Below are 23,114 nucleotides of genomic sequence, written 5' to 3' on the forward strand. Positions count from 1 at the left end.
GAGACAGTTTCACTCTGCTGCCCAGGCTGGAGCGCAGTGGCATGATCTCAGCTCACCGCAGCCTCCGCCTCCTGGGTTCAAGTGACTCTCCTACCTCAGCCTCTTGAGTAGCTGGGACTACAGGCACCCACCACCAGGACCAGCTAATTTTTAATGTTTTTAAGAGAGATGGGGTTTCACCATGTTGACCAGGCCGGTCTGGAACTCCTGACCTCAGGTGATCTGCCTGCCTCGGTCTTCCAAAGTGCTGGGATTACAGGCGTGAGCCACCGCACCCAGCTGCAAATTCTAAATCTTAAAACAACTCTGCAAACGAAGCACTTGAGTTTCTGCTTGCTTCAGGGATATAATATGGTGTAGAACTGTTTCACATAATGATCAGCTTTGGTAATTTTCCAGTGTAGAAAACATTATATTTGACCCTTGGACAACAAAGAGATTATATTGAAGGAATTTTATTGATTGTATCATGAATAAAAGCTGAAGTCAAAATTAAAATGTAAAAAATAATTCAGAGGATGGAATATGCAAATGTAAACTCCAAACAATGTGGCTGGAATTCATAAACATTTACTTTATGCAAGATACTGTGCTATTCCAGGCACTCCTATGGCATTTAAAGTACAATTCTTACCTTCCCTAATTTTTCAACCTAGTAGAGGACAATAGGCTAGAGGGAACAAGTACATGGACAACAAAACATAAAGTAGAATGTTTTTATGGCCATAGAAGGCAAAGAGCTAGGAATTCACAGGAGAGAGAAACAGTATCTAGCTGAGACCATAAGAAAAGCTTGTGGAAAAGACAATATTTGATGGCCAGAGACAATTTCTTGCTTTGGTATGTTTGAAGTGTTACATTTATATATATATTTTTTATTAAAAAAACTCACTATAGAAAATTTATAAAATTCCCCAAAATATTTAGTATAAAATTAATCATCTCATCAAATATTAAACAATATTACTATTTTAAAGTGTTTATTTCAGTCTTTTCCTGCATGTATTTATGGCTTTTATTTTTAAATATAGTAATAAAATAATTTGAAATTAGCTTTTTCTATATTTTTGTATCTTGCTCTAATGGGTTGGACTAAGCATATTAAGAACACTCTCAAATGCTACTAAGGACAATTTGAAAACATAGTTTTAATTACTGCATAATTTATTTAACTTTCCTGTTTTGGAAAATATTATATATTTTTTGATTACAAATAATATGTCATGAGCATTCTCTTTTTTAAAAAATAAACTATGTGTGCACAAAATTATTTCCTTTGATTAAATTTCCAGAAGTGAGATTATTTGGTAAAAAAGCCTAGACATTTTAAAAGCTGTTAATAATGTCACATTTTTTTAAAAAAAATAGCTTAAACTTATGTAAGGAGGGACTTTATTCAAAAGGATTATTGCCATAAGGGGAAGGTGACTACGACAATAGGGAAAAGGCTCTGAGATCTATGAGATCTGTAGCTCAGAGGACAAACACAAATAGGCTTTCTTTTATGGAAAGAAGTAAACAAGAACTGGGTGCAGGGGATGGGATGGGTGACAGGTATGATGGGACATCGACTAGGAAACACTTTTTCCTGAGTTCAGCCAGTTCCCCGAAGGAGAGGCCTCTAACTTTAACATGGCTCCATGTTCCAGTGCCCAAAGTGGGCCAAAGTTTAGGTGCCTGGGCAAACAGGAAAAGCCTTACTAAACTTTGGTCAAGTCAAGTTAGTTCACATTTTGCCCAGATTGAACAGTTCAACAAACACTTCAGCTATTTATAAGACAAAAAAAGTGGGAATTTGGAGGGTCTGTGCCTGGTCATGTTCTATGTAAACAAGAAAGTTTTAAGTCATAAGAGAAAGCATGATTCTTTGCAGCAAGCCATTTCCCAGAATAAAAGGGAAGGAGGATTTTTAAGGTGCCTTTCCAAGAACACGGGGCTCAGCTAAGGTTCAACATTGCCAATAAATATTGTCAAATTGTCCTCCAAGAAATCTGCACTTCTACTAGCAATATTTGAGAATGCTAGAAATGCTGCACATAGGTAGGATTGTGATTCACGAGGATGGGAGACAAAGTGTTCTATGCAATGAAAAATAGTTTGGAAAAAAAAAGAGGCAGGGAAATTGCAAGCTGTTTTTATGCAACAGCATAGTGTGCTGTCAGCCTGGAATGAATTGCTGATGCAGCGTTAAAGCAGGTACGGCTAGAAAGGGAGACAGAAGGAATGCCATAGGCTTTCAATGCCAAGGTGAGACCTGTACTTAAATTAGCAGCTAAAGAATCACTGTTAAATTGTGATCAATATTTTGATGTAACCAGGGCTAAGTTTTAGGAAAATCAATCTGCTGAAAATGGGAGGCTTTGAGGTGCTCTCATTTTTTTTCTTTGGAAGACAAGCATTGATTATGTCAACCTTACAAAAAAAGATACTAGAAAAAAATTAAATATGTTGGGTTTACTTGGTAATAGAAGTAAGTATTATAATCTGAATGCATGGAATGGCAAACCATGAGTACATTTGGTGAGGCAAGGGGAAGGGGAACTTTTGTTAGCAAAAAAGGTTTACCTAAGCTGCTTAGAAACAGAGGTCATTGGTTCTAGAGGTTGAAAGCCAGAGTTGTTAGCAGTTTATGGATGGAGACGCTGTTAGTGGGCAAGTGTTCTTGAGAACATCATATCTGAATTATTGCAGTCCTGGAGAATGTCTAGTCATAAACCAAAGGGTTTTTAGAAAGTTCCTGGAAACAGTTCTTCTTATCTCAGACATATAAGCACGAGCATCCTCTTTTTCGGGCTTTACCAGCTCTATTTTGTCTGGGTCTGATGAAAGTGATTTCATCCTGGTATCTGCAACTTTCACAGCTAGCTAATGCTGAACATACATCCCACCCTCTCCCCACCACCCCCGCACAATTTCTTCTCCAAATGTTTATTGGACAGTCCAAGGTAAGGAGGCACAATCTCTGTTTGGATGGTAAGTGTTAATCCAGTGGAATGGACATAGCAACACCATGCTTTGCAGAATGCCTTAAAAATACTCTCTACCCTTATTTCCCCTGCAGAAACCCCACAAAACACACCCACTGTCACTCATTTTGACTCTTTAGTGTCACAGCAATATTGTGGAATAAGAAAGAAGTCTCTCCCCTCTTGGCATAAATGAGTTACTTTGGGCAAGTTACTCAATGTCTGTGCCTGAGTTTCCTCACTTGTAAAATTGGGTTGTCTGCTAGCATGTACCTCAAAGAATTGTTAAACGAGAAATTAGTTACTGCATGTTTTAATTATTTAGTGATACATAACGACCACAAGCTAACAGCTTAAAATAGCACACATTCGTTATTTTATGGTTTGTGTGGGTCAAGATTCCAGGCATGGCTCAGGCAGATTCTTTGCTTCAGAAGCTCTCACAGGTCTACCGTCATCGACGAGGGCTGGGTCATCTGAAAGCTCAACTAGAGAAGGCTCTACTTCCATGCTCCCTAGGGTTGCTGGCAAAACTCCATTTGTTGAGGGTGTTGGGTTGAGGGCCTCAGTTCTTTGCTAGCTGTTGTCTGGAAGCCACCCTCAGCTCATTATGATATGGGCTTGTCCAATGAACTGCTAACTTCATCAAAGCATGGAAACTGAGAATATGATGCAGAAAGTCTGCTAGCAAGATAAAAGCCACAACAGCTTAGAACTTAATCATGGAAGTGACATCCCATCACCTTGTGGTATTCTGTTGGTTGGAAGCAGGTCACCAGGCCAGCCCAAACTCAAAGGGAGGGGGTTTCACAAGGGCATGAATTCCAGGAGGAGGGGATCAATTGGGCCATCTTAAAGTTAACCTTAGATTGCCCTCCAGCCCCTAATGAGTCAAATAATTCCCACATGCAAAATACAGTCATTTTCTTGCAAGGCCCTCAGAGATCTCACATCATCATCATAGCATCATCTCAAAGTCTAGAATTTCATCTTCTGCATCATGTCCAGATATGGGTGAGGCTTTTTGGAAGTAATTCTTCAGTCCAGCTCCTTGAGTACAGTTCCTTTTGATCTGCTAACCTGTGAAACCAAAAAGAAAAGTTATTGGCCCCCCACATCTAATAAAATAGTAGGACAGGAAAATACATATAACAGGTATAAAAGTTTCTATTCAAAAAAGAAGGGAATGAGAGTGACAAAGGCCAAAGATTCATAGCAATTCTTAAATCCAGTTGGTCAGAAATTATAAGTTCCTTGATTAACTTTCAAGGCCTATAACACTTCAGCATGTATCTCAGAGAGATTAGTTTAAAAAAATATAACCATAAAAAGAAAACATGGGCTGGGCGAGGTGACTCATGCCTGTCATCCCAGCACTTTGGGAGGCTAAGACAGGTGGATCGCTTGAGCCTAGGAATATGAGACTGGCTCTATTTAAAAAGAAAAAGAAAAAAACAAGATGATAACCACAGAAAGAAAAATGATAATCTCAAAAGGAAAAAAATTCTTAATATTATCAAGTATCCAGTCAGTGTTTAACAATATCCCAATTGTCTTACAAATACCTTCCTACTGTATGTTTGGTTAAATCAGGATTTCAAACAATATTTGTATATTACATTCGATTGATGTATCTAAGTCTTTTTAAATGGGCAATAATTTCTTGCTTATTTATCATTTACTTTCTAACATTGTGGATTTTGCCAATTATATCCTTTGGTTTATCCTCTATCCTCTATATTTCCTATAAGTAGATAAATAAGATGCTTGATTAAATTTAGGCTTCAGATTTTTGCAGAAAAACTTCATAGGTGGTTCTGTCCATTGCATCATGCAGGGAGGTACATAGTGCCCTATTATATTGATATTAAAGTTATCAGTGGATTCAGGATGTCAAAGCCAGATTTATACATTATAAGTTCCCTGCTTGGGGCCTTTGGGAGGTAATATGGTTTGGCTGTGTCCCCACCCAAAAAATCTCATCTTGAATCGTAGTTCCCATAATCTGCATGTTTTGTGGGAGGGACCCAGTGGGAAGTAATTGGATCACAGGGGCAGTTTTCCCCATGCTGTTCTCATGATAGTGAGAGAGTTCTGACAAGATCAGATGGTTTTATAAGCACCTAGCATATCCCCTGCTAGCTTTTCTCCTTCCTGCTGCCTTGTGAAGAAAGTGCCTTGATTCCCTTTCACCTTGGGCCATGATAGTTTCTGGAAGCCTCCCCAGCCACGCTGAACTGTGAGTCAAACCTCTTTCCTTTATGAATCACCCAGTCTCAGGTATTTCTTCATAGCAGTGTGAGAAGGAACTAATACAGGCTGTGATTAGGTCAGGAGGGCGGGGTCCTCATGATGGGATGAGTGTCCTCATGGGACATGAGAGAGAGCTTGCCTCTCTCTTTCTCTCCCTCCCACTCTCTACCTTGTGAGAACATAACGAGAAGCCACAAAGAGTGCCTTCACCAAGAACTGACTCTGCCAGCACCTCGATTTTGGACTTTCCAGCCTCCAGAACTGTGAGCAATCAACGTCTGTTTAAGTCATCCAGTCTATGGTGATTTGTTACAGCAGCTGAAGAGACTAAGACATTTCCCCCTTTAGCTTTTTGCCTAATGTTTTCAGCAGCCACTTACGATTATAGCTGAAATCTGCTATTTCATTTGGGGTTGCAAAATAGTGAAAGTTTTAAAGACAGATATTCTTTCATTAGCTATTTGGTTATCCTGAAATACCATTCATATGGAGGGCAAGATAAATATTCAACTTTTACAATAAAAAGTTGGTGCCCTAACAACCTCCAGCAGGGATTAATGAAGGCTTTAAAAACCATTATTGTGAACTCATGAATGTTCATAGTATTTGATGTGTTTTAATCCACCACAGTCATTATTCTAGTTTAACGGGCTTCATCTTAATTGTCAGTGGGAGGCCCTTCAAGTTAGTCCCTCTGCCCATTTGGGTCAGATTTAGGCTAGTGCCAATCCTGCACAGCTGGCAGGAGTTCAGCAGGGCAGGGGTGAGTGGAGTCTCTGTGCAGACTCTCCATCCTAACCAGACATTCATGCTGCAACCTTGAATGTGACTCTAGCAGCCCAGACTATTCTGTGCCCTGCCAATTGCCTGAATTCTGGCTTTCGCAGCAATTCTGTGAGCTACTTGGTATCCTTCCAGTGAACTTTTTTTTTGTATTTATGCCAAGAATCCTGATGGATCTAAGAGGAAGTAGTAGAAATGGGAAGCCAGTTAACATAAAATTGAGTGGTAAGATAGTTTAGAAAAATAAATGCAATATAATATACTTTATCAAATAAAAACCAAAATAACATTTTGACAAAACAAAACATAGTATATAAACAGTACAGCTATGTCTGCAGATAGATATAATGGACTGTAGGACACACATCAAAATCATGGGAGTGTTTGTCTCTTTTTTTTTTTTTTTAAACTGAGTCTCACTCTGTCACCCAGGCTGGAGTGCAGTGGCATGATCTCATCTCACTGGAACCTCCACCTCCTGGTTTCAAGCAATTCTCCTGCCTCAGCCTCTGGAGTAGATTACAGGGGCCACCATGCCCAGCTAATTTTTGTATTTTTCGTAGAGATGGGGTTTCACCATGTTGGCCAGACTGGTCTCAAACTCCTGACCTTAAGTGATCCACCCACCTCGGCCATCCAAAGTGCTGGGATTACAGGCATGAGCCACCGCACCTGGCTGTGTTTACCTCTTGAATGCTGCGGTGGGGGAGACAAAGAAATCTAACTACAGGTGAAAGTTAAGGAAGACTTTAGCTATGGAAGGAGTTTAAAAGCAGCTTGCATTATGATGCATTTACCCCCTTACTACAGGGATGCCCTGAAAGAGAAAGAAAAAGGCAAGTGAATCTCCATATTAACTGGATTTTGTGTAAATAGATGCATGATATTGTTTAGGAGGAAGAGAATTGAAAGACTGAATGCACTTAACAAGATATCCCTGGCCAAAGGATTATTTATGGTAAATAAACCGGGAATCTAAGAAGCATGGTTCCATAGCTAAAGCAATTCTCTGAGATATAAAATGAAGTCTATTAGGTGACCTGAGAACCTCGTTAGAGACTTCATCTGTAATTTGGGGCAGAGGGTGTATTCGTTTACTAAGGCTGCCGCAATGAAATACCACAGACTGGTTGGCTTAAACAATAGAAGTTTAATTTATCACAGTTCTGGAGGATAAAAGATCAAGATGTTGGCAGGTTTGATTTCTTCGGAAGCCTCTCTCCTTGGCTTGAAGACAGCAAGTGTCCTCACTTGATCTCACTGTGTCCTCACATGGTTCCCTTAGGTCTGTGATTTTTTGGTCCTAATCTCCTCTTCTACAGATACTAGGATTGAATATTAGTCATATTGGATGAGGGCCCACCCATATGACTTCATTTTGGCCCTATCTCTAAATACAGTCACATTCTGAGGTATTGACGGCTAGGGATTCAACATATAAATTTTTATTGATTTATTATTAATACATAATATTCATACATATTTATGGAGTACATGTGATATTTTGATACATGCATACAATGTGTAATGATCAAATCAGGGTTTTTAGGATATTCATCACCCAGAACATTTATCATTGTTTTGTGTTGGAAACATTTCAAATCTTCTCTTCTAGCTTTTTGTTTGTTTTTGTTTTTTTGTTTTGTTTTGTTTTCTTTTTGGAATAGGATCTCACTCTGTCTCCCAAGCTGGAATGCAGTGGTGTGATTATAGCTCACTGAAGCCTCAAACTCATGGGCCCAAGTGATCCTCAGACCTCAGCCTCATGAGTTAGTAGGTTTGTAGGTGTACACCACTTCCAGATAACTTTTCAAGATTTTTTTTTTTCCAAGACAGAGTCTTGCTCTGTCGCCCAGGCTGGAGTGCAGTGGTGTGATCTCAGCTCACTGCAACCTCCGCCTCCCTGGTTCAAGTGATTCTCCTGTCTCAGCCTCCCTGGTAGCTGGGATTACAGACGCGCACCACCATGCCCAGCTAATTTTCGTATTTTCAGTAAAGACGGGGTTTCACCAATTTTTCAAGTTTTTTGTAGAGATGGGGTCTCACTATGTTGCCCAGGCTGGTTTCGAACTTCTGGCCTCAAGTGATCCTGCTGCATCAACCCCCCAAAATGCTGGGATCACAGGTGTGAGCCACTGCATCTGGCCACTATTTTGAAATATACCATATACTGTTGTTAACTATAGTCACCCAACTGTGTCATCAAATACTATTATTTAGCTATTATTTATTCCTTCTATCTAACTACATGTTCATACCCATTATCCAATCTCTCTTCATCTCTGCCCCCCATCATTCTACTCTTTATGAGATTCAATTTTTAGCTCCCACATCTGAGTGAGAACGTGTGATACTTTTCTTTCTGTGTCTAGTTTATTTCACTTGACATAATGACCTCGAGTTCCATCCATGTTGCTGCAGATGACAGGATTTCATCCTTTTTTTATGACCAAACAGTATTTTATTGTGTATATGTACACATTCTCTTTGTCCATTCATCCAGTAATGGACACTCAAGTTGATTCCATATTTTGGCTATTGTGAATAGTGTTGCAATAAACATGTGGGTACAGGTGTTCCTTTGACATACTGATTTCTCTTAAGATGTTTATCAAGACAATATGTGCACAGCTGAACATAGACCCTTATCAGGAGTTTTTGATTTTGCCTTTTGCCTTGTGATCTTTGCTTTGCCCTTTGCCTTGTGATCTTTATTGGCCTCAGAAGCATGTGATCTTTGTTCTTCTTGTTTGCCCTTTGAAGCATGTGATCTTTGTGACCTACTCCCTGTTCTTAAACCTCCTCCCCTTTTGAAATCCTTAATAAAAACTTGCTGGTTTTGCGGCTCAGGTGGGCATCACGGACCTACCGATATGTGATGTCACCCCTGGTGGCCCAGCTGTAAAATTCTTCTCTTTGTACTCTTTCCCTTTATTTCTCAGACTGGCCGACACTTAGGGAAAATAGAAAGAACCTATGTTGAAATACTGGGGGCGGGTTCCCCCGATACTTTTGGACATATATCCAGTAGTGGGACTGCTGGATCATATAGAAGTTCTATTTTTAGTTTTCTCACAAACCTCCATACTGTTTTCCATAATGGCTAAACTAATTTACATTCCCACCAACAGTATACATAAGTTCCTCTTCTCTGCGTCTTTGCCAGCATTTGTTATTTTTTGTCTTTTTGATAATAGCCAGTCTAACTGAAGTAAGATGATATCTCATTGTGGTTTTGATTTGCATTTCCCTGATGATTAGTGATGTTGAGCATTTTTTCATATACCTGTTGGCCATTTGTATGCCTTTTGAGAAATGTCTGTTCAGATCCTGTGCCCACTTTTTAATGAGATTATTTCATTTTTTGCTGTTGAGTTGTTTGAGTTTCTTGTATAGTCTGCATATTAGTCACTTGTTGGATGAATAATTAGCAAAATATTTTCTTCTATTCAATAAGTTGTTTCTTTATTCTGTTGTTTCCTCTGTTGTGCAGAAGATTTTTAGTTTAATATAGTACCATTTGCCTATTTTTTGTTTTTGTTGCCTATGCTTTTGAAGTCTTAGTCATAAAATCTGTGCCTAGGTCAATGTCCTGAAGTGTTTTATCTGTTTTCTTATAGTAGTTTTATAGTTTTGGGTTGTATGTCTAAGTTTTTTAATCCATTCTGAGTTGATTTTTGTGTATGGTGAGGGATAGGGGTCTAGTTTCATTCTTCTGCATATGGATCTCCAGTTTTTCCAGCACTACTTATTGAATAGAATGTCCTTAATGTATGTTCTTGGTGTTTGTATTGATAATCAGCTGGCTGTAAATATATGGATTTATTTTGGGGTTCTTTATTCTGTTGCATTGGTCTTTGTGTCTGTTTTATGCCAATAGAATGCTGTTTTGGTTACTACACCTTGGTAGTATAATTTGAATTCTGGTAGTGTGTTGCTTCCTGCTTTGTTCTTTTTGTTCAGTGTTGCTTTGGCTATTCAGGACCTTTTGTGGTTTTATACAATTTTTTTTTCTATTTCTATGAAGAGAAAGCCACAGAGTCCTAAAATAATTCTAAAACTCATCATGACTTTCTTGCCTAAAAGATCTTGATTTCAATCGTGCCTAGTTTTGCTTTAATCACTTGCTTGAGAAATACATAAATCCCCACTTAAGATTAGCGCAGGCATATCTCTGGCACCCATTTCTGGTTCTATTAAAATTCCTAGAGATGTCAAAAATTACATTAGGCCACCTGACAGGCTATACCTAGAAGAGAAAAAATGATTTGTAAAAGCAGTGAGGCTATTTGCGATTGCTTTTTTTTTTCTTAAATATCACCTATTAGGCTGAAAACCTGAAATTGCAGCTCTCTGTAGAAATGTCAGAAGACAAACTAACATTTTTAAAGGGCTCTCTCTCATTTAGCTCTGATGAGTACTACACCCCTGATGTTCTTCTGATACTAAAATAATTTTCCTAGTGTAGTCTAAACTTTTTAAAAAAGACATGTAATCCACAGAGTTTGTAACTCAAAACGAGCGCATCTAGGAGGGATCACAAGCCGTTTCTGGATTAAATTCCCAGCTAGCTAGCTAGCTAAGCAGGGGCGGTGAAGAAATCTGCAGCCTAGGGAAGAAATCGCTTTCGCATTGTTCTTACGTGTTTACGTTATTTTACTTCCCTAGAGCCAGGCAGGAGTAGGGGCTCGAATGGTACAGCCGGGCTGGGGATCGCCATGGTCACAATAAAAGCGTCCAGAGAGGACGGTAACAGGCAGGAGCTCCAAAGGTCAGTCCCTGAAATTTAAGACTCAGGAATGTAGGTTGCTCGAAAAGGAAAGCAACCTACTGCATTTCGCACTGGCGGTCCCGGGAGGCCGGGGGTGGGGAAGCGCCCAGTGCGCAGACTCCGCGGGCTCGCGCAGGCCCACAAAGGAGGGCCGGGGGTGGTGCCTTCGGGGCGCGGCGCCGGGGAGCGGGAGGGCTTCTCTCGGGCTGCTGGGCTGGGGCTCAGGGCTGCTCAGTTTCCTTCAGGGAGGCACTGGGAAGCGCCATGGCACCGCAGGGCATCTCGGTCGTGGAGCTGTCCGGCCTGGCCCCGGGCCCGTTCTGTGCTATGGTCCTGGCGGACTTCGGGGCGCGGGTGGTCCGCGTGGACCGGCCCGGCTCCCGCTATGACGTGAGCCGCTTGGGCCGGGGCGGGCGGTCGCTGGTGCTGGACCTGAAGCAGCCGCGGGGAGCCGCCGTGCTGCGGCGTCTGTGCGAGCGGCCGGACGTGCTGCTGGAGCCCTTCAGCCGCGGTGAGCCCGGGCCCCGCGGGCTGCTCTCGGGAAGTTCCCGCGGAGGGGAGGGGCCTGGCCGTTCGATGGAGGCTGCACCCGCCACACCTCTGCCCCGTTGCCGCAAGAACCCTTGTCGGCCCCAGCCTTCCAGACTTTTGCCTCCTAGGGTATTGTTAGTGATCATTCATCCCAAACTGGATTGTCCACAACTTGGGTTCTGAGGTACTGCTGTTGCCCGCTTTCTCCTTTTGCCTCTCTGACTCCTTCCCGAATTCCTCCTTTTTTTCTAAGAAACGTTCCGTATTTGCCTTTCTGAATTAATTGAGGGTCTTGAGCCCCGTGAGAATCTAACGAAAGCCATAGGATTCCCTTCCTGGAAAACTGCATCTAGGCGCTCATTCGGCTACCGTTTTGGGGGGCTGCACCCTCAAGCCATCCACGGGCCCAGGCTAACGCGCCTCCCTGCCTGAAATGCTGGCGTTCTAAGCCTCAGCATCTGCTGCCTGAAGCCCCGTTACCCATTCCCATCATTTTCACCTTTTTCTAGACTTCCCCCTTCAGAGCCGCAGACGCTGGCATACACAGGTCCTGGGCATCGCCGTCAAGGCTGCCCGCCAGGCAGCTTCCACAGATCCCAAAATGAGCCTTTCCTTCTTCCTTCTAAAACAGCATCTCCACCTTCTGTATTATTTATTTCAGTGAATGCCTGAATCTCAAACTTGTACTTCATCATGGACTCCAGTCTTCCTTTCACATCCAATTTCAATGATCATCAATACAGTCATTTTGCTCCTTAGCCCACTCGGACTGTTTCTCTCCATACCTGCTGCAACTGCCTTGACACTGGTGTGACAGCCTTTTAGAAACTGGTGTTTGGGGCTGGTATCACTCCAGTGGATTCTCAGACAGCTGCCAGAATAACTTTGTTTAAGTAGAAATCCAAAGCATTGCCTGGTCTATAGTGGGAAATCGGTAAATGGTGAATGAATGAATGCCTACGGCACAGCCGGCTTATTTAAATGCGATAACTCATTTAACCCTCACAGCTGTATTTGAGGCTTGTAACAATAATGATTTAATAATTAAGATTATGTAATAATTTAAGAATACTCCATTTAAGATGAGGGAGGCTTGTCCAAGGTCTTGTAATTAGGAGGAAGGTCGGCTGGGAATATGGATATAGCCTTCGGGTGAGGAGTTGTTACTGGTGTTTAGGTAGATGACTAGAGGTTTTCTGTGATTTATTTTAGCCTTAAGAAGGTAAAGATAGTGAGTTTATTATGTAATTTTGATTACTTTTAACCCCAGGAAATTTCAGGTGCTGGTTACCTGGGGTTTGTGCTGTAAATACTATACTTGTTGATAGCTTAAAAACTCTCAGGTACTATTGTCACTAACCACTCTTTCTACAGATGGGTGCTAAACTTTTTCGTGAAGGTACTGATGCTAGGCACTTTAGCGCCTGTGGAAACATCAGGTGTAAATTCTGCAGGAGGAGCTCGTGAGCTGATAGGGAAGATAAGTGTATGCATGTACAAGCAAGTGCAGCTAAGGTGGGATGTGGTAAACACTGATGCGGTATACAAAGAGAGAAAAGGGATTTACTAAAGGGATGAGACCCTGCTCTGGGGATTGAACAAATAGGCTTGGATAAACCTAGAGGGAAACAGAGATGTACTGGGAGAAATTACATCCTGGGAAGAAGCCACACATTCCAGAAATGGTGGCTTCACTCTTTGAGTCCTTAGCTGCTGTAAACATGCCATTAGCCTACAGCAAATGTTATTAATATTACTTGCAATGGTGCTATTTTATGTTTGTCTCAGAGAAGGGATTATCTCCATCCTCAATTCATACTCTCTTAAGAAGATCCTTACTTTTCTCTTAAGGTGTCATGGAGAAACTCCAGCTTGGCCCAGAGATTCTGCAGCGGGAAAATCCGAGGCTTATTTATGCCAGGCTGAGTGGATTTGGCCAGTCAGGAAGCTTCTCCCGGTTAGCTGGCCACGATATCAACTATTTGGCTTTGTCAGGTATGTTGAAAAAAAATTTAGTCTACACTTCTAATTTATTCCATCAAGATCTACAGGTATGTTGATTAATAATAATTTGTAAAGGTGAAGATTTAAATATCAGAATCAATCAAGAGAGCATGGGTGTTTAAAATGGATCGGTTTGAGTCTTGAAACAATCATTCTCAACCTTCCCTCACCCCACCCCTTAACAGGTTCGAAGGATAATACATGCCCACTACTATCATTTATTTACTACATTTGTTGAGTCAATTCTCAGACAAACCCCTGCTAGGAATTAAGAGGCTTACTGGGTACTACAGATGGTTGCTCTGTGGTTTGAAAATGTTGACATAGTTCGATTCTGACAGCTACTTCTCCCCCGGACCCCCAAATCTCCACCCACCATATTGAGAATCATTGCCTGAGTCATTGTTTCAGACTTCTATGAGCACTAAAAAAAGCCCATGGTTTTCAGGTCCTAATATCACTTTATTAGAGTTTTTGCCTGTAACAACATGTGAGATAGGCCTGATTCCAGAATTCTAAGAACTATGTGTTGTTGACTATAGGACATTTCAGATTTTCTGTGAGTATACGTTTAAAAGTTGAGGAAAGAAGTGGGTATAGAATTGGCTTTTCACATCTACTTAAAAATTAAATTCCTTTTTTTTCTTGTCTGCAAGTATTTTCTTACATTTCTTTCTGCTAAGAATGAAAGTGCATTTACTGTTTTAAAACCACAAAATAAATAATCATTTTCTTTTCCAAAAGTAAGTGAGTAAAAACTTAGCAATATTTGAAAATGTTGGTTAGAATAGGTTTTAGAGAGGAAAACAACAAAACAAGGATCCTGCCTTGAGGGAAAGCCTGTTTATGAGTTTACTGACTAAGCTCAGATTTGGAAAAGTGATGTATACTAGCTTTCACTTAGATTATCTACTGGAGAGATTGATTATTCCTCTAAGATGCTCACATATTTATTTTAAGAAGAGATTAAATTTAAAAGAGACATTAAATTTGTTTTTAATGATGTAGGTGTTCTCTCAAAAATTGGCAGAAGTGGTGAGAATCCGTATGCCCCGCTGAATCTCCTGGCTGACTTTGCTGGTGGTGGCCTTATGTGTGCATTGGGCATTGTAATGGCTCTTTTTGACCGCACACGCACTGGCAAGGGTCAGGTCATTGATGCAAATATGGTAAGTATTAATTGGGGTAGATGCCTGCCACTTGTCCCTAAGTTTAAGATATGGCTGCTTAAAATCCTTTTTTTGAAGAAGAAGACAAGAGATATTTTAAAATAGACTTATGTCTTTTATGTATCTGTTAGAATGTCATATTTTGATCATCTGTGCTTGGAGTCAGTTCTCTGAACTTTCTGTGACTCATGTGATTCCTACGTTGTTTTAGGTTGGTGCAAAAGTAATTGCAGGTTTTGCCAAATATTTGCCAACCTAAATATTTCAACAATTTTCCCCAAGTATCTCTTGTGCTTAGTATATCATTTTCAAGCAGTCGTCATTCAAAAAAAGTTCAAGAAGTCTCCCTCAGCAGGTAGAGAAAATTCTTAGGAATGCTAAGGTCAAATGGACCTACCTGTCTAAACCTTCCTGCTGCGTTTTAGAGGGGATGCTCTGATATCATAACACTTCTGTTTGTTCACTGTCATCCACTGAGTGCTTGCCTCATGTTCTGCTGAGCACATTCTCTGTGTGATTTCTTCTTATTCTCAAAACTGCATTTGGAATACCTTGTTGTTTTAAAGAGGAGGGAATGGAAGCATAGCCATTTGCTCAAGATCTCACAGCTAGTGGGTAAGAGAGCCCACTCCAGCACCACCACTGCGTGTTTGCATTTTCACAGACATTTGGAGGTGGGATGGAGAATGGATTTGAGGAGACAAGACTGGAGGTAGAGAGACCAATGACTGGGTTATTGCTGAAGAGATCAGGGCAAGTACTAAAGCAGTTAATGGTAGAGTTGGTTTGCATTGAAGGGACATTTGAGATATAAAATTGCTGGGAATTGATAATGGACTGACAGGGAGCAAAGAGGGAGAAGTTGAGGCCGGCTCCCAGGTTTCTGGCTTAGATGACCTGCTAGTGTCCTGAGGGAAGACTGCTGAACACAGTGGTCAGAGCATAGAGTGGCAGCTGACTACCTCTGTCCCAGCTCTGCCATTTACTAGCTCTGTGATCTTGGGCAAGTTACTTAACCTCTCTGTGCTGTAGTTTCCTTTGTAAAATGGAGATAATAATGACATTCACCTCATAGCATTGTTAGATGCTATGAGAATTCAATGAGTTCATCCATTGTTCAGGGTGGGAACAGTGGCTGGCGTACAGTGGGCCCTCTGTAAAAGTTTGTCATTGTGGTTATTTTTACTAGAAGAAAAGGAACTCAGTTTTGGTCTTTTCAGTTTTAAAGTGCCTTTCAGATATCCAGGTGGGATACTTGAGTTTAGGGACTGGAAACAGATTTTAGAGTTATTTGGGAGCCATATGAGACTATGTGATCCACTAGGAAAGGGGATAGAACACCGGCATTTAAGGAATGCGTGGGCAGAAAAGAGAAGCAAGGGCTGAGGACAGCTAAGGAGAGAAGCAGAATGGAGTGTTGTCATGGGAACCAAAGAAAGGAGTGGTCAGAGGCTCAAATGTTGGTGGGTACCTTAAGAGTTTAGAGACTGAGAGTGTCAGCTGGATTGGGTCCTGGCTGATCTTCACAAAATCCATTTTCTACCAGAAACCCCCTCATCTCCAAAGCTTCAGCCTGCGCTTCCTTCTCCTGTTCATGGTGAATCATGACCAGCCCTGTACTGAGTGTGTGCCTGTGGGACACTGTCATCAGGGCACATCTCACACTTTCCAGTGTGCCCTCTCTGAAGTGTGTACCAGCGGCAGGGGAGTGTGGTTTATCTTTTGTGGGTCAGCTCTTGGCGTACTCATGGTATAGTCGCTGCATGAGATAGCAGCACCGGATTTATACCAGTACCCGCCAAACTCAAGACCGGTACCTTCCACAGGGCTTCTGTGATCCACACAATTCCCTGAGGGAGACGTGCTACTATCATTGGCATTGAAGACTTGAAGGCTTGGAGAGGTTAACTGCCTTCCTCTAAAGCAGATGATGGGAAAGGGTCCTAAGCACTGCCCCAGGCAGTTGGATCCTAAAGCCACTGCTTTCAACAACTTCCCCTGCTGCCCCAAGGGCATGGTCCCTGGGGTCCAAAAGGAATGAACTAAGAGCAAACATGGAGTCTTGGGAGTGTTAAGGAGAATTGGAGCCTAGATACTTCTCTAGTAATAATTTGAATAATTTACCGAAGAGATGCAATTGATTATCATCAAATATAAATAAAAGGTGATTGCTGCTTTCAGCAGAATGTAGCTAATCAGAATTATATAATGATTAGAAGATAGTAAGGTTGGCTGGGCATGGTGGCTCACACCTGTAATCCCAGCACTTTGGGAGGCTGAGGTGGGTGGATCACCTGAGGTCAGGAGTTCAAGACCAGCCTGGCCAACATGGTGAAACCCCATCTCTACTAAAATACAAAAAAGTAGCTGGGCTTGGTGGTACACGTCTGTAGTCCCAGCTACCTGGGAGGCTGAGACATGAGAATTGCTTGAACCCAGGAGGCAGAGGTTGCAGTGAGCTGAGATCACACTACTGCACTCCAGCCTGGGTGACAGAGTGAGACCCTTTCTCAAAATAAATAAATAAAAAAGATAGTAAGGTTTTAGTGTATGTGAAAATGTTGTAATCTTTCTTCTGGGTTCATATTTCCATTAGGGGATAGTAAGTGTTTGCTAATTACACAAGGCTAAAAGAATCAGTAAATCATAGTCATTACTTCATCACTAGGACCCCTTGCGACACAGGCAATTGCAGAAGCTGATTAGGGGAAGGCAGACACCTTCTAATGGGCGGAAAGTTTTCACAGTGTTTAGCAGCAGAATTCCAGACCTGGGCCTGCCTGTGAAGAGCTGGAGGCTGCCTTATTGCAGAGCTGTTTCCTTGGAAACTGTAGTTAAGGTAACTCTGGAATATGGAGTGCGTTTTGCTGTATTTACACTCAATCTGAGTCCACATGATGAGCACAGCGTTGTTAAATTAACTGTAGCATAAAGCTGCCCCCTTACGTATTTTAAGTTCCACCTAAAGGTTTCTCTTACATAGTGAGCTGTGACCTAACTGGATGTGTAAACAGACTGTAACCTGCTTTTGTAACAAGCAGCAAGTCTCAGCCAATCACAGCAGCCATACTTCAACTAATCACAGGCGGCCAGCTCTTCAAACCATGTTCAAACAAGGCAAAGGCCCACTCATAACCAATCCGGCTGTTTCTGTACCTCACTTCTGTTTTCTGTACATCGTTTTCCGTCCATAAGTCCTCTTTGGCCCCAGGGCTACACTAGTCACTCTGAACCTAGTCTGGTTCCACAGACTGCCCAATTCATGAGTCATTCGTTGCTCAGTTAAACTCTTAAATTAATTCGTCTAAAGTTTTTCTTTTAACAATATCAAAGGTTGGTGGCAAATTGAGGCTGCGGTTTCCCTGTGTCAGGTGGCTCTTCACTCGCATGCATGGTATATGAGTGATGGGGCAAGAGAAGCCATGTGCCAGGGTAGCCACTGCCAGGCCTTATGATGAGACGAGGAGGGTTCCTGCTGTATTTCTTGTCCTGTACCTCCTCTGATGCTAAGGATTAGACCAGAGCTTGTTTTTGTCCTGAGTGGACCCAACTGGATCTGTAACTCTGTTAACACGTCTATTTTTCCACAGTCTCATCAGGGCATTCAACATATAAAAGAGATTAAAGGGGTATTTTATTAGCATAAAACATTTTATGTTTACATATTCAATATTTATGTATTATTTTGTCAGACCAATGAAGCTGTTCTGCTAAACACAAACACTGGAAGTTAGAGTTTATGGGTGATTGTCTCGTCGCTTTCAGTATTCAGTTTATTACTGTATTTCATTTTGACTGGATGTTAGGAAAATCCTGAGTTACAGAGATAAGTTAAAAATATCCATAGTTTTTACACAAAAATTAGCTGGGTGTGGTAGGCACCTGTAATCCCGCTACTCGGGAATCTGAGGCAGGAGAATTGCTTGAACCTTGGAGGTGGAGGTTACGGTGAGCTGAGATTGTGCCACTGCACTCCAACCTGGGCAACAGAGTGACACTCCATTTCAAAAAACAAACAAAAAAAGACCCTATACTTTTAAAAACTTGCTTAAAATTTCAGATTGCATTTCATTTATGATGAAGCAGAACAAAAATACTTTGTTTCAAGGTTGACTCACTACAGTGTGTAAAAACTTCTCACATTCTTTGGCCTGAACATGAAAGCCAGATAAACAGTATTCAGAACTCTCTGCTAAACCTCTCTGTTGCACTGTATGACAAGCTTGCTTCCAGTTCATCTATTATCGCCCTATTGATTCGGCGTTAGGCTCTGAGAGAAGCAAAGCTTGAGCGGAAAGCAGGCACTTGCTTATTGAAGGTGCTAACTTGTTGGTTTTGTATGAGTCAGCACAAATTAAGAGGAGAGGAAAACCATGCAGAACAAAAGTTTTCCTTAATAGTGTTTCAAATACAAGGTAAGATTTATGCAAAATTGGAAGGAAAAACTTTATTTTAAAGTCTAGCAACAAATGTTAATGAGTTGAGGCTCTGATGGGTCAGAATTTGGTATAGGATACATTTAAATATGTGCTTAAATAACATAAACATAAAATATATTTAAAATAATGCACATATACATGCATATGTGTATATATGTGTGTGTGTGTATGTGTATAAATGTGGAACTCTAATATCTCTGTAATCCAGCCTCAAAAAAAGGCACTGCCGTAGGCCACTTGCATGAACTCAGCTATTTGGTGACAATAAATGTCACAGCCATAAATTCAGATGTGCGTGAAATTTCACGTTAAGAGGGAAAATTGGATATATCCAAAGATACATTTTGTGGTTGTTCCACAGTCAGTAACTGAGAAATTGCTAGCAGTTGGAATGAGGCCTCCTCTATTGGTAACTTTTGAGACGCGGATGCTTTGAGGGCCTTCCTCCTGGGGTGCTGGAGACATTAGGCTCATAAAAGGCATAAAGGTCAGAACATCATCTTCTTCAAATAGTCCAGTGCCTCCAGCCTTTGAGTTTGAGCCTTGTGATAATTGTACTTTATTGTATAATTACTTCAGGACTCAGTGGGAAGGTGGCGTGATGACTTTAGGACTCAGTGGGAAGGTGGCATTCCCAAACCAGTTTGCCTGGACTCAGAAAATGCACATACCTGCCATCCATATTGTTAGTTTATTTTATAACTTTCTAGTGATTATGAAATATATTAAATACTCAAATACAGTTTTCTTGGGATTGGAATCAAGCTAGAATAAGCCAAATTTTACTGTTATGTGATTTACCTTTAAAATGTGGTATGGTTTATACATCTGTGTGTGTTTATAGGTATGGAGATCAGAAGATGGATTTTTAAAAGCTCTTTTAATTTTTAACTTTTTATCTTGGCAGTTTTTAACATTATAAAAAGTAGAGAGAATAGTATAGTGACCTTCCATGTACCCTCACCTAGCTAAATCACTAGCATTTTGCCAATCTTATTTGAAATGGAAAGCAAAGGTCATTTCTTCTAAGTGTTATAGTATTTTTGGAACTGAATAGTGCAGCCAATTGTTATTTTAACACAAACTGCTCTAACTCACTTTCTGGAAATACCAGAGAAGTTGTGTAATTAGGTAGAATCTTCGTATACTCTAAGATAAGAATTTTTACGCAAATTTTTTTAACTTGAATAGGAGGAATTATTCATGCCTTGACACTTGAGTTATCTGGATTTGTCTTGTGTTCTGTTTTCTCAAAGGTGGAAGGAGCAGCATATTTAAGTTCTTTTCTGTGGAAAACTCAGAAATCGAGTCTGTGGGAAGCACCTTGAGGACAGAACATGTTGGATGGTGGAGCACCTTTCTATATGACTTACAGGACAGCAGATGGGGAATTCATGGCTGTTGGAGCAATAGAACCCCAGTTCTACGAGCTGCTGATCAAAGGTAAGTGAACTTCACACGTCTCCCCCAGTTCCTCTTTTGCTGTGGATGTTCTTTGGTTCTATTTTAAAGACTTTTGGAATCTAGGATGTCTTTTATTATATAGCCACTTTCTAATTAACCTAATTATAGCCATCAATAGAATGTGGGGCATTTTCCTTGGCTTTTAAATTGACCAGCAGTCTTACTAGTCTATAAAATAGCTGAGGGTTTTAAAAATAATAATCCCTTTTGTAGGATATTCGGTGCTTTTATTACAGTTCACTCCTTGTGTTGGATAATCTTGACCCTGTGTGCCCAGATCTTACTCTTCCCTAGAAATGATCTCACGTGGGTTGCTTTCCATTCAATATTCTACCAGCTCCTATTTCTTGGTAGATGTCCCTTATGGCACTTCAATGTCAGAAGTCACCAGAGCATGGAAAGATTTTGGCAAATGAGATTCTGTTAGAATATGTTACTATATCACTATGCCTTTGCAGATTACCTGTCTTGCAGATTTTTGCCTTCTTGGCAAGTTGCCATAAATTAGCAAGAAAATTTGGGATCTCTTCTTCCCTAATTAAATAATTGGATGGGAATCATTTTGTTCCTGAGAAATGTTTGAATTTAGAGTTCACTCTATAAATAATGTAGAATCTAAGAAGTTTTAGAATATACTCTGAAGTGATGTGAAAGCTGATCACAGTGCATTTACCTTTCTACTACAAGTTTAGAGTTTCATTGTTATGTTTGGTAGCTTTTCAGATGCATATACTAAAAGTTATTTGCATATAGCTGGAATGACTTTTTAAAAAATTTTCAAATTTTTGATGTGTTCTCATCTGATGGAGTAATTGTTTTTGCAAGCATCTGAGAGCATTTTATGATTAAGCATATTAACTTCACCTATTCAAATATAGTTGGAAAAACTATAGAAGAACACAATGGTTTATCTAGATCATAAAGGGTACCTCTCTGTCCAGAAATTAAAAAGCTTGCCTTTTGTCACTGCTCCAAATAAATTGGAAGCTCTGGCTGCTCATGATGCTCTGGTGGAGCTCTGTGGAGCCGTGAACACTGCCACCTGCAGTCTGATGAAGATAGCAAATGATATTCATTTTCTGAGTTCTGGTCCTTGGCCAGGTCTGGGAGAACTGATCTTGCTAAAAATACAACAGGAAGCAGTATCGTGCCAGGCAAGGCAAACCCTCATCAGTGTGAAGCAATGGCCATCGTTGCAGCCCAAGTCATGGAGTTTTGTGTGGCTGTAACCGTTGGAGGTAGCAATGGCCATTTTGAGTTGGATGTTTTCAAGCCAATGATGATTAAAAATTTATGTTACACTCAGGCTGCTGGGGGATGCTTCAGTTTCCTTCACAGAAAACTACATAGTGGGAATCCAGACCAATAAAGAAAGGATCAAGAAGCTAATGAATTAGTCGCTAATGCTGGTGACAGCTCTCAACCCTCATATAGGGTATGACAAAACAGCAGAGATTGCTAAGACAACACCCCAAACTGGATCAACCTTAAAGGAAACTGCCATTGAACTTGGCTCTCTCACAGCAGAGCAGTTGGATGAATGGGTAAAACCTAAGGACATGCTGGGTCCAAAGTGACTTAAATAAGTTTTAATGAAAATAAACGTGTAAAATTTAAAAAAAAATACTGGACATTTTAAATAATTTAATGTGACAACTCCCAGGACTCCTCAGGATCCCTCAGTCCTGGACTTGTTATTGTTGCTGTTTGTTTAATGATTTTCCTAAATTAAATCTGTATTCTTTGGCATGTGCAGCCACCGAAGTCAGCTGAGTTAGCTTCAGCTAATGATTGGACAGAAATGTCCTTAAATGCCTTTTTTTTTGTTTGCTTGTTTGTTTTAATCTAGGGGACAGGATCTCACTCTGTTGCCAAGGCTGGAGTGCAGTGGTGTGATCATAGCCTTGAACTCTGCAGCCTTGAACTCTGGGGTACAAGTGATTCTCCTGCTTCAGTCTCCCAAGTAGCTGGGACTACAGGCACGCACTACCACACCTGGCTAATTTTTTATTTTTGGTGGAAATAGAGTCTTGCTATTTTGCTGAGGCTGATCTTGAACTCCTGACCTCAAGCTATCCTCCTGCCTCAGCTTCCCAAAGTACTGGGATTTCAGGCATGAGCCACTGCGGCTGGCCCTTAAATGCCTTGAACCAATAAATCTCCCATCTTTTTCTGAGGCACTATATGCCTTAACTTCTTGCTTGTGAAGAGCCTCAAGGTCAGCCAGAGGTGAGAGACGAGGGCCTTTACAGATCTCTCCCAGGCATTCATACTGCCCTGCATGTGTGCGTGTGTGTGGCCTTCTCAGGAGTTGCAAAAAAATTCTCAGGAATATGTTGGAGCTTTTCAAAGCCGCCTGTGGATATCCCATTCCCCAGTTTATTCTTTTGAGTTTTTTGGTCAGCATCTTATGAGCTGCAATAAATAACACCACCTAAGACAGCTGCGATAAAATATTGCCTTTTTTTTTTTATTAAATCAACATTTTAGGGCTAGAGCAAAGTGAGCTCTGAGTCAGAAAGACAAGCCCTGAGAATGGAGCCTTTCAGGGAGCTGCCAGACAGGCTAAATAATGACAGTTCTCTGGGGATGGGGTTTTGGGGGAAGCTCCAAACTTCTTTTCCTCCTCTTGGGGCTATTCTCCTGCTGGTTTTCAGAACTGACCAGAGTTGAGAGGAAGTTGTTTTTCAAGGCTACCACAGGGAGAGGGTTGAAATTAGCACAAGTTCTGACA

The 23,114-nt window shown here is 41.0% G+C and overlaps 1 pseudogene; it reads left to right on the plus strand.

Moving 5' to 3' along the window:
• The first annotated feature begins 10,962 nt into the window (after positions 1 to 10,962).
• On the plus strand, positions 10,963 to 22,857 carry LOC134756445 (alpha-methylacyl-CoA racemase-like; annotated as a pseudogene).
• The last annotated feature ends 257 nt before the right edge of the window (positions 22,858 to 23,114 follow it).

This window comes from Gorilla gorilla, chromosome 14, assembly GCF_029281585.2.
Source record: "Gorilla gorilla gorilla isolate KB3781 chromosome 14, NHGRI_mGorGor1-v2.1_pri, whole genome shotgun sequence".
In the NCBI taxonomy this organism is placed as follows: Eukaryota; Metazoa; Chordata; class Mammalia; order Primates; family Hominidae; genus Gorilla; species Gorilla gorilla.